The sequence below is a fragment of the Mixophyes fleayi genome, chromosome 4 (genome assembly GCF_038048845.1).
Source record: "Mixophyes fleayi isolate aMixFle1 chromosome 4, aMixFle1.hap1, whole genome shotgun sequence".
NCBI classification, from domain to species: domain Eukaryota; kingdom Metazoa; phylum Chordata; class Amphibia; order Anura; family Limnodynastidae; genus Mixophyes; species Mixophyes fleayi.
The window spans coordinates 90,979,299-90,991,959 of NC_134405.1; the positions used below are offsets into that span (position 1 = coordinate 90,979,299).

The window sequence follows — 12,661 nt, forward strand, 5'->3', positions numbered from 1 at the left end:
AGAATAGAACGTATAGTCTCGGGACGAGGGTTGTCTAATTCTCCAGGAGTCAAAGAGAAGATGATGAGAGAGGAGGGATGCAAAGGCTTTAGATTTACGAGACTCGGAGCTGCCGGCGGGGGCAGTCGCATTAGAAGATCTATCAACAGTGTCATCTACCACAGCATTAAAGTCCCCGGCCATAATCACTTCTCCCTGGCGGACCTGAGAGAGCAGGGAGTCTAAGGAAGCAAAAAATGAGCGTTGGTTTTGGTTCGGGGCATACAAATTGACTAAAGTACACAGGGTATTGTTAAGTTTTCCCACTAGGATTAAAAAACGGCAGGACTTTTCTTTTTTAATGTTTGATTAAAGCAGTATGGTGACTTTCACTGAAATGAAAACATGAACATAAAAGGCTGATGCAAAAGCTATAGAATGATATTACTTATTTGTGACAAACAAACTTGAACATGTGGGAACATATAACATTCACTCTTCACGTGCAATTAATTAGATGGAGAATATACTTTTTCTGAAAGTAGATTTGCTTTTTGATGTTTTGATGGGGCTCAGCTGACATGAATCAGAATACCACATAGGCATAACTGCCACTTTTTTTTGTTTATACCCCCATTACCATTCCACATTGTCGACAACATATTGCCAGGCAGTCAGTTCTCCTATGTGTGTGATTAGCCCATTGGGGTGGGACCTGCCTCTTGGAATGTCCACCTCTCCAAAAAGTAAAAACACTTGTTCTGTGACAAATAAGACGAGCAGTTCTACAAAATGATACAAAGGGAGCAAATGCTGCTCTTTACCACTATACATGCTAATTAAAAGTAGTGATTGTCCTATATTTTCTATTGGTGATCTATAAGGGGTAAGATGTGCAGTCACACATGCTGCTCAATGGAACAGAACCCCCTATTTCCACTTTATAATTACAGCGATACACAGCAATAACCAAACATCTCTCAGATATATCAACATTTAGTTATATAGCGCCAGCAAATTCCGTATCACTTTACAATTGGGAACAAACATTAATTAAACAATACTGGGTAATACAGAAAGACAGAGAGGCAAGAGGGCCCTGCTCGCAAGCAGTATAGGAGTAAAGTTGTTTTTCTTGGCAAGAAGAGATGTACAAGGTACATGATGTTTTCAAGCCAAGTGCCTTTTTTTCACCCCTTCTTTATTATGCTCCTTTAAGATATAAATGGCGGCAACACTCCTCTCCAAACTGAATAGAAGGATGTTGCTTAGTGGTGTAGTGGAAGTACAAACTTTATATGACCCGTTGCTGTCTGGATATTTTGCTGTTGATGTACACTTAGTTTTTGTTTTGGTTTTTTTTTCTCTTTAAGATCCTTTGGAAAATATTGTCTTAGAAGAAAGGAAACTGCCCTGTTTCCTCCTTGCGTACAGTGTCAGTTTGCAGGAGAATTTGACATGTGGTGCAGAGTGGATCGGAGACTTTATTGATAATGACTGCTTAAGTGTACCTGTTGTCTACACTCTCTCTAGCTGGTTTTTGGTGGACTCCAGACCACTGGGTGTAGGTAATAGGTATATTGTTATCAGAGAATTAAGCAGATTAGATGTGATAATTAGTCTTCACTCACCATCATTTTGATTAATAGAGCCCTATTATTTTTATATGCTGAATGCTTGTGTGTAATGTCGCACCTTTTCTCTAGGGTTCAATGGGATCCCTATGTGCAGAGCAGTGGTGAATGCAGCTCATACTGAACTTATCACAGACGCAAGGAAAGTGTCTGTGTGTAGGAACATTTTATTATTTTTTTAACCAAATAGCCAATTTATTATTATGTTGCCTTTTTAAGAAATACAAAAGTGTTAGAGCAATGCTACTAATACTGCCGCCCCTGCAATATCCCGGGTTTTTGAAGCCGGGTTTTTGCAGGGTCTCGGAGCGTCCCAGCTCAGAAACACCATTCATACTGCACCTCGGACCCGGGAATTTCCCGGGTTGACCCCATTCATACTGCACAAGTCTGTGCCCTGGCAATTTGTGGGAGTCATCACCAGAGCAGTTTTCATTGGCTGAAAAACGGTGATGTCATTGAAAGGTGACTGGTTTGTTGACGCATAAAGATGATGCTAAAGTGGGTGGTGATTGTTGACCACATTACTTTTCATCATGGCCGACGACTCACTTTTGTGTAGCCCAGAGTTCATGTTTACTAGTATTTTTTTGATGTTTTATGCAGCAAATGAGAGTTTGCTGCAGCTGCTGACACTGTGCACTCTTGCACAGTCCCAGTTCAGGAGGAGGAAGGCGAAGTTTATGGCACAACAGAAGAAAACTCGGTGTCTGTATATGCGCAGGAGGAGAGCGTTTCTCAGGGCCAGCATTGCCTCAATTTTGAGATTCAGTGCTGCCAGTAACCGAACCATACGTGCCAGAGAGCGTAGCCACGGAGAAGCTTTCTGGTCTACTGTGGAAGTGTTTGAGGAACAGCAGTGGATGCAACACTTCAGAATGTCACGTGGGACATTTAACTATGTGCTGGACCTTATTACCCCAGCACTTTCCAGGAAGGCCACTAACTTTGGGAAACCTATTCCACCATGTAGGCGCCTTTCTATTGTGTTGTGGTGGTATGCTACCCCTGGAGAATACCGGACAATCTCCTGCTTGTTTGGAGTGGGGATATCCACAGTGTGCACTCTAGTGCATGAAGTCACCACGGCATTGCTGGAAGCCCTGTATCATCGCTTCATCTCCTTACCGCAAGGTCAGCGCCTGGATGATACAATTGCAGGATTCCTGAAGCGTGGGTTTCCACAGTGTGCTGGAGCCATAGACGGGACACACATCCCCATCATTGCCCCCACAGACAACCATGCTGATTACTACAACCGCAAAGGCTGCGGTTGACCACAACTATTGGTAAGCATTTTTTATGGTTTTTTTTATGTGACTGTGCCATGTGTATTGCGTATTGTAAAACATTGCTATATGTATTTTTTTATGTCAGTTTCACAGATTTTTTCATCGGGTGGCCTGGACGTTCCCATGACGCCAGAGTTCTAGCAAATTCGGACCTTTATCAAATTGCTGAGGAAAGACCAGATGGCTGGCTGTTCTCTAGAGAGGTAAATATCAGTGTAATGTTGTATGATGTTTTTGTAATTGAAGCTTATATACTATTGTTTGCTATCAATATTGTATGTATTTACTGCCCCTTTTTATATACAGATGTAACACTTGCAAAATGCATTTTCACCATATAGTACCAAGTGTACTGCGTTATTTGACCAATATTTTAAACATGGTGACGTGAAACTGCATGTTTTTATTTACAGAAATCTACGTTTGTTGATGGTGTGGAGATAGCGGTACACATCATTGGGGATGCTGCTTACCCTTTGAGGCGCTGGCTGATGAAGGGGTTCACTCAGCAACATCACCTGTCTCAGGAACAGATCCGGTTTACACATACCCTGAGCTCTGCTCGGATGGTGGTGGAAAATGCTTTTAGGCGCTTGAAAGGACGTTGGCGCTGTCTATTGAAGCGCATTGACATTGACACCAAGCAAGTATTTTACATAACATTTGTGAAATTCAAAAAGAGCAATTTCTACCTGAGTGGAATGTTCAGGAATCTGAAATGCCAGTGCTGTCAGTGGACGCCAGTACTTTTGAAGGAGAGCGCACCAATACCTCTGCTGAACTTATTAGGACCACCCTCACTGCCAATTTGACCTCCCTTGTTTGAATGTACCACACAAATGTAAAAATAAAAAATATATGTTTACTTCACATATTGTATTTTGTTTTGTACATATTTCCTCATATGTCTCTTCACAACAAAATATAAAATGACTCAACATAAAAGTGCTTACTTGCATGTAGAAAAAAATAAAATATATACATAAGTAGTAAACCGAAGACACAAATGTGCCCAAACAGTAAGTGCAAATTTGCTTTTCACGATATATATATATATATATATATATATATATATATATATATATATATATATATATATATATATATATGAGAAGCTAATGGTGTGATTCCAGATCGCACGTGACCATAAAACATGATTATTACAATTGCCTATATTGTGGCATTTCTGGTGGTGGAGTGGTTTGGAGTGGAAAACCCGGTGGGTATTCTATGTTGGGGTTACCCATAGGTTGAGCATGTTGTGTATTCTGTACCGGGTTTGGAGGGTTATTGTTGCCTAACATGGGTTGCCCCCGCTGGTACATAGGATAATGTCCGTCATAATAGTAAGGACTTGGAGGAGGTGCCTGCACCCGTGAGAGGAGTCTGTCCATGAATCCCATAATACACTCACGATTTTCGCGTAACACGCGTTCCTGCATGTTCATGATTTGCATGAGGAAAGAGTCCTGCAGTTCCCGCTCATTGTCCATGAAACGCTGCAGTTGTGTATTCCCGTGTTCCCTCATGGTGCTGTCCATCTCCCGCAGTTGATCCATCATGACCGTTGTCATTGTTTTAGTTGCTTGGTCCATTTTGTTGGGCCTTTTGCGTTTTTTAGGAACGTTGTAAACTGTACGTAGAAAAAAACACAGTAAAACATACATTAGAATATATAATATGGCCAGGCCCGGCGCTCCCATTAGGCAAGGTTAGGCACTTGCCTAGGGCGCCGGGCTCTGGAGGGCGCCACAGAACTGGAAATTAATTTTAAAACTGTGCGGCGACCGCTGACCATACCTGTCACGGCCGCCTCACAGCATTCAGATGCACGGGGGAGGGGGGGGAAGAGGCCATTGCTCACCACCGCCGCCTCTCTGCTCCGTCTCCTCCCCTCCACTCACTAGTGTCAGTGAGTGGAGGGGAGGAGATGGAGCAGAGAGGCGGCGGTGGTGAGACAAGGTAAGAAAAGACAGGGTGAGGGGGGAGGAGGGAGGAGGGCGCCGATTTTTGCGGGGGGGGGGGAGAGGGCGCCGATTTTGCCTAGGGCGCCATGGACCCTAGCACCGGCCCTGAATATGGCAGAACAAAAAAGCAGTGTTGTAAGCTGATATGTGCTTGAGGCCTCCGCCCTCTTGCTCAGTAGTTTTGCACTGCAACATATGCGTAGAGATGTTTTAATACTTTGGAGTGTATTATATTTGTCTTTTGGACTTTTTGTTGAAATAGTTCTCTTTTTAAAGTTATGTAGAAACATTGGTGTTTGGTTTGCATTTATGTTGATATACTTCTCTTTTTTTACAGTTATGTTCAAACATTTTTTAATTTTTTTAAAGTTATGTAGATATATTTTTTGGTATTTGGCTTGCATTTCGGTTGATATAGTTCTCTGTTTTTGGGACTTTTGTTTATACAGTTTTTTTATTTTTTACAAATTATGTAGATATAAATGTATGTATATATGGTTGGTTATTATGTGAGATTATTAAAGATACTTACTGTTGGAGCGTAAACTGGGACCTGGCATAGACTTTGACACCGGCACTGGTTCTGGCTGCGTTTCTTGCGAAGCCTCTGTAACGACTTGCGCAGCAGGGAATGGCTGTGAATCGTTCAATTCCTCTCAAGACATGTTGGTGTCATCTGTTGTGGCAGAGCACTCCAGTTCTGGGGTGTCTTCAATAGAATCTTCTATTATTCTCGTTGCGGTCTCGCTTGTCTGTGTGCTCTCTGGTGGTGTTGGTATAGCCGCATCCACATTGCTAGAAGATGACAGTGCAATTGGATTTGTCAGAGGAGAATGTCCAAAGACCATATTGCACTGGTCATAAAAGGGCCAGTCCATTCTTTCAGCGCCACTTTTGCGCCTGTTGTGGTCATGGACTTTAGTGTACTGCTTCTTCAGGGACTTCAATTTGTTCAGGACTTGTTGCTGTGTCCTCTTTATGCCACGTTGTGTGAGTATTTTGGCAATGTTGTAGTACACTGTGGCATCCTTCACAGTCCCAGTCACTTGCCTTCTAATTTCTTCCTCCCCTCTGACATTCAGCAGCTCACGCACCTCTTCCTCCATCCAGTGTGTCATAAATGCTGTAAATAAACACTGTTTTTCTAAACTATTAAAAGCAATTTTCTCAGTACAAAAACGCTTCTGCTTCAGCTTTAGCTTGAGAACACCATCCACCATCTCTCGAAGACCCGGGTTTTTAGACCCGGGATTTTTCACTTGTACCATTCGTACTGCAACAAGACCCGGGTCGTTTCAGCTCGACCCAGGAAAAACCTGGGATTTTGGTGCAGTATGAATGGGGTATAACTGGTCCACAGTTTATTGCTCATCGCATACTTGCATCTCTTTCTAAATCCAAGCAGCATAAAATATTGGGAACCCTGCAATCAAAGTGTCTGTTGCTGCTGAAACCTTAGTATTGATGCAATTCTAACCTTCCAGAAACCACAAGTGAATGGATGTCTGTGTCTGGATTGGCCTTTGTTAACAGCACATTATATTTCTAAGACTTTGCAGGTGGGTTACATATTAACCACACTTGTTGGACCGCGTCCATCGGTTTTCCAGGTCAGCGTTTGTGTTACACCGTGTTATATGCATTGCTGTAATTACCTTCCCTAGTTTTGCTATGTGAGATTGGACTTGGATGGTAAACATGAAAAACATCCTGTTTAAATAAGTCTCTCAGTCACAGCACAATGACCTTGGTATACACTAAAACAGCCTCTCCGCTTTGTTTTTATGATATAGTCCTGTTTATTTTAGTCTTTACATATCAAAATTTCTTCGACTTTGTTACACGGACTTTGGAATTAACTTTGACGCTGATATTAATTCCTAACACTTTTATTGCTAACTTGTCAGGGCAGGAAACTCACTGTTGCTTGGATTCCTTGGGGGTGTTATTCCAGGAATTTAAGTGGAGTACATGAATGTAACATTGGCAGTGAGAAATAACAAGGGAAAATAATTTTGCCTTTTTACAATTACAGGCTTGTTTTGTATTATTATAAATCACTTCAGCTGCTTTTGTATGGAAGAGCTTATATATTATTAGACAGAAGAAAAAGGCACATACAACAAAATGTGTTCATTTTCTTGATGGAATTTGTTGAAAGGAAATTCAAGCGTACCTGTTACAAACATGCTGTGTAAGCAGCCATTGTGTGTGCAGCACTAATATTTAAAAAATACAGTCTATGTCTTACTGCTAGCCTCAAGTGAGTTAATAGGCTGCATTTTTATGAGTTTATTCTTCAGCCCTAAAAATGGCTACTCCAACTGTATGACAATGTGAAGTACATTTTTCTTCAAATACGTGGACAGGAATCAAATTCCTGTTAAGTGACTGAAACCTGTTACAGTTTACTCTTAAATTATAACTAAATGTGTTTTGGTTGCTTGACAGCATTACTAATTGTCGTATTGGTGACAGGATTTATGATCATGTGACCTACTTGTAGCAAAAATAGAGAACACCGTCTATACCTATTCCAATGTAGCAATCGTTTTATACTTGCCATGTTTCAACACTATCCAGCAGAATGATTTATAATGGTATACTATTATAAGGAATTTTAAAATAAGATCAAATAAATTCGTTCCAGTAGGTGGATTGCGATTAGGTAGCATTTGAAACCCCCCAGTCACAGATCCAAAAGTCGGCCATTTGCCAGAAAGACTAAAAGTTCTTTTGTAGTTCGGATGGATGATGCTTTTAGCACCATTTGTTCCTCTAACACTGTGTATTTCATTTTGCAATCTGATTGACTTAGCATGTGGGGAAAACCACAAAGCAGCTGAAGGAATGAGCTCTGGAGGTTTTACATTCTTTTTTCATGTTTTAATTGAGTAGTTTCATGCTAAACATAGAAAACCGATGTAATAGTACTGTGTGACTGCCTAACAGTTTAATAACAGGGTAGAACAGATCCTTCTGTGTTTTTTAATATGAATACTGTTTTTCTTAGGCTGGTGTCAGGCTTATAGACACAAGTCTTATAACAGACTAGTATGATGCGGACGACCAACGGGTCATTGGCACACATAATACTGTAACAAGTGGTGTGATGGATGTTGGTGTCTTTTGCCATCACTGATAATTACTCCACAGTAAGATGCTTTGAAAGGATTATCATGCCATTCGGTGCAGTTTTGTGAGAGCTATGCAGATGGATGGCTTGTATCAATAGGTGGTCTTTACCTATCTCTTTTGATTATTTAACTTAACATGTATTTATATAGCATTCGCAAACTCCACAGTGTTTTAATGGGGAACATACTCAGTAAATGTGAGAATAAGTGTTGCATATTGTGCAATGGTCTAGCCAGATTGCAATGGGAAAAACAGTGCTTATGATCCAGTGAGGCTATATGATCCAATCCCACAGCAATGTTGGTTTTGGGAATCATTGGGTATGTCTCTAAGTTGCTCTGAGAGAGGCAAAATGTTCCCGTCTGACAAAGAGGAAATATTAATAAAGGGAATTTGGAACGCTCCTTGTTGACTATTCGCTCGTTTGAATGCCGTGGAATTGCAGACAGAGTAATTCAATTATAAGATGAACAAGCCAGCCAATTTTTGCAAGAGACATGTAATTGTCTAATCACATTAGTAGAGATGCTCAGAAGGTTTAAAATACTTTTCCCATCAATCATAAATGCTTTGTAATTATTCAATGAGATAAGAGAAGTGGAGTTTCAAGATGGTTTTGTGTGGTCTTTTTTTAAGATTACTCTTTCTTATCCAATGCATGGCCTATGATTTATTTTGTCTACTGTAGATAGAACTCTACTACATGTTGATATTCATACACACAAATCTAATTCTTACTCCATTTTTGAAATTTGTTTTCTGCATTTATTTCTTCTTGTTTTAACTCCACGCCCTCTAATAAAAGTAATGCTCCCCCCCCCCCCCCACACTTCTGAGTCCTATATGATTCAACATTCAAATTTGTCTTCATTCTGACATCAGGCTACAATAATAACTTATGTAGCCACAGGTCAAAGGGTGGGAGTTCACCTGGATGGGTCATCTGTTTGAAGTTAGTGAAAGTACAGGCTGAGCAGACTCTTTTCTGAACACTTCCAAATAACATCTGTACCTTTGTGTATAAGAGCTATGTTTGTCCTTTTGAAAGTTTTATTTTGTGTAGACTTCTCTTTGTGACTACAACTGAGAGGATAACCTTTTATTTATTAATATTCTCATCGAGCCATTTAGTTTCAGGAGTTTTTTTACGTTTTTTTTTTTCTCCACAATTATTTTTGCCAACTTCATCTTATAGTATTCTATGCAAATAAGATAAGGGAGACCTAATTAGCCAGGGTTCTTGATGATATTAAATAAAAAGATAGGAAGAGTACTTAACTATATTTTCGTGATCATGCAGGAATCTTGGTTGGTTTTGGTTTTTTTTTTTAATTTTTAGACTCCTATGACTTTAATGGACTATTGTATTCATTTTTGTTTTTAAAACAAAAAGGCCTGTATGTAACAGACTTAGAAATATGCAGGGTTGCTTAGAGCCAATTTTTATACAGTCAATGCACTATAGATTTTACTGGGCTAGCCCAGTGAACCTACATACAACCAATCGATTCACTAGGAAGCACTGTCTCTTATGCTTTAGTGATGTCATTAGTTCCTTGTGCATTAATAACTTATGTTCTCATCACCTTTGATCATATTGTTACGTTTGATTGTAACACTTTATTGTGTAGATGAATTCTCGTTCGAGATAAATCTGAATCTAGTTCATATGATCTTTACATCATCATCATCAACATTTATTTATATAGCGCCAGCAGATTCCGTAGCGCTTTATAAGATCTTTTACAGTCTGTTTTGATGTATGGCCTAGTAAATAAGGGGTATACTTTTGATGTGTAATTCTTTTATATATTACACATCTGTTCTTATTTACTTGACAAATGAGAAAAAAAGTCTTCTACATAAATATACAAGCTGGCATTAATTAACTCTACAGTTGCTTCTGCTCTGTGTCTGTTCTGGTGGTTCATCTAAGCCCAGACTAAACACAATTGAGAGCCTTAATCAAAATATAACATTTAAAAATGATGGGTACTGAAAAAATAGCGTAGCATTGCAGCGTATTCACAGATGGAGAAGTTTTGTTTTTTTCTATTTCCTCCACAGGTTTCAGTAACGTGTTCTTTTTTATCTTTTTTTTTTCCTTTTCTTTGAAGATTAATCATCAAGATTAATCATAACAATGGTATTACCTTGTGACATGTAATGGCATTCTGTGTTATGCAAGTTAAAGGATAACGCATACACTTGCCAACTCTCCCGGAATGTCCGGTAGACTCCCGGGAGAGGAGGCAAGTATCCCGCAAGCGGCAACTTGCTGTCAAAATGACACGGTTCACAGTGAATCGCGTTATTTTGCGCTCTCCAACTCCCCCGGTGACACAAACGGCATTTTGTCGCGGGGGTGGGGCCAAAATGTTGCGATTCACCACCCCCCGCCCCTCCCGCCCTCCAGCCACGCGCCCCTGCCTGGGGTCTCCCGGATTGAAGTTTTAAAAGGTTGGCAAGTATGCGGATCACGCCGCCCAAAACTAAGATTGGGTAAATTATGGTGAAGCACTGCCTGGGCCCTGCTTGGCCCACCCACCACCTGCTGCTGGCATAGGTAATGACCCTCAGTGAGTGACTTGATCACTTCCTCTTGTCAGTGTCTAAATAGTACATCGGTGAGAGCAAGGGCTATTTATAAACACAGGAGAAAGCAATTGGTTAGTGAATGTCCTGATTACCGGCCTGCTTCTGTCAGGTTGCCAGGTACAGCGATAACTGCTAGTTAAGGGGTATAATAAGAGGGCAGGAAAGTGTACCAGAGATGATTAAAGTTTCCCCTACTGCCCCCTAGATCCTGCAGCTGAGGTAAGGTTCTCGCCTTACCTGATTGGTAGGAAAGTCCCTGAGTGTTGCTTTCCTATTTCCTATTAAATTGACCTATTTCAGGCAGGCTAAGGGGATGTCTGTGCCCCTACCTCCTGAAGTACACACTAGCATGGATGGTCAGAGCACGAAGGAGGGGCATGGACAACACGGTTGGTTGCTAGGGTTAATGCTGGATCATTAGGTTGTGGTAACCCTACACAGCAGATTAAGTATAACTTATCATTGTCATGTTTTTTATCGTCTGTTAAAGTACTCTATAACCTTTATAACAAGTTCAAGCTGCAAGTTTTTGAAATCAATGACTCACCCCATTCCTATTACTTCCTTCGTACTTCCTTTTTTTGGGGTACAATGTGTGGCTTAAAGTGAGTCTCATATCACCAGTGTTAGCTGGACAGCACCGTTTTGTTTTCCCTTTTGCAGGTCTCGAGATCCAACCATATATTGCAATAGTTCTGGATTTGGTTATGATTCATTTTCCTCTCTGTTACTGTATGTGTTTCAATGAAAATTGCACAATATAATATAGTCTTAGCAATTTTTGAGTTTGTTCAATATAGATCATTTGAGATTTTTTGTTTGTTTGTAGAATTTCAGAACACCAAAGTCAATGAAGTATTGTTTTGGTTGAGGCAGGGATTTGTTAATGCTGCTTGATCCATTTCAATGCATTCAAAGCATGTCAACGCACTTGAAAAAGTCCATTCATCACAATGGGAGCACATTGTGTAGGTAACCACTAGGGGTTAATGGGAGCGTTTACACCAGTGTTTTTTGTGTTTTCTGTATTCTTACCAGTGGGTCATTCATTTCAATGAAGTTGTTATCTACATGTAGAAGAATCTCATTGAAATGAAAAGTACATTGGCATGAATGGAGCTTCACAGCATAGTTCCTTGTTTCACCCACATAGCAATATAGATTGAATTCATCTCTATTGATGTATGATCAAAGCAGTTAGCTCCTGGGTCTCCTCTTACTGCCAGTCAATCACTTGGTATTTAGTATCGGGGGCAATTTAGTGTCATTCTGAGGTGGGGATCCAAGGAGTTTGCGTTGTTCATTATGATTTTTTTTTATTTATATACCCTGGGATTACAAAAAACAGATATGGCTTGGATTATAATTTCTTTTTTTGGAGCACAAGTAAAGAAGACTCATTTTGGTGTACACATAAACAATATGTTTTTCTACTGACTTTCCAATATGTGTGCATTTTTATTTTATTTTTCTCTCCCCCCCCCCCCCCCCCTCCTCTTCTTTGCTTAGTATCAATGGAGATCGTATGTACCCCTTGCCTTTGTACTGGGATCACTGAGGTGGGAGAGTTGCCACTCCAGTGGTCCCTCAGTATTTCTCATTAAGCCACTCCCCAGGACAGCACAGGGCTTGTAGTTTGTAGTCTTGGGGGGGAGGGGAGGGGGGGTACCTTATGTAATAAGTATCCCCACAATAAGTTAGCTTGTGTAGGATCATGAGGGAATTTCTTATATGCAATGGAACCAGGTTGCTTAAAAGTTTTTACAATCTTGGGGTTATTGCACCCATCTGATTTACCTTTACCTTTGTTTCATGCCATGGTATCTAGATTATCTGTAACGAACTGTACAGGACTTGTAACATTTTGTCACTTTTTTTTAGATAAAGAATTACATAAATAATGATTATACGACTATATAGATTAGTGCACAGTAGCATGTCTACTGCTGGGTGCAGTTCTCATTGTTTTGACTAAATAATTTCATACAGTTGCAGTATGTAACAATTTCATTTGTACACAGAAATGTCTTGTAGAAATTAGCTTTTATTAATT

General features: G+C 40.2%; 1 protein-coding gene across 17 annotated transcripts in view; it reads left to right on the forward strand.

Annotated features, from left to right (window-relative positions):
* The window catches only part of AKAP13 (A-kinase anchoring protein 13), a 169,821-nt gene that overhangs the window by 21,774 nt on the left and 135,386 nt on the right, over positions 1-12,661 (forward strand). The gene's annotated exons all lie outside the window — the stretch shown is intronic.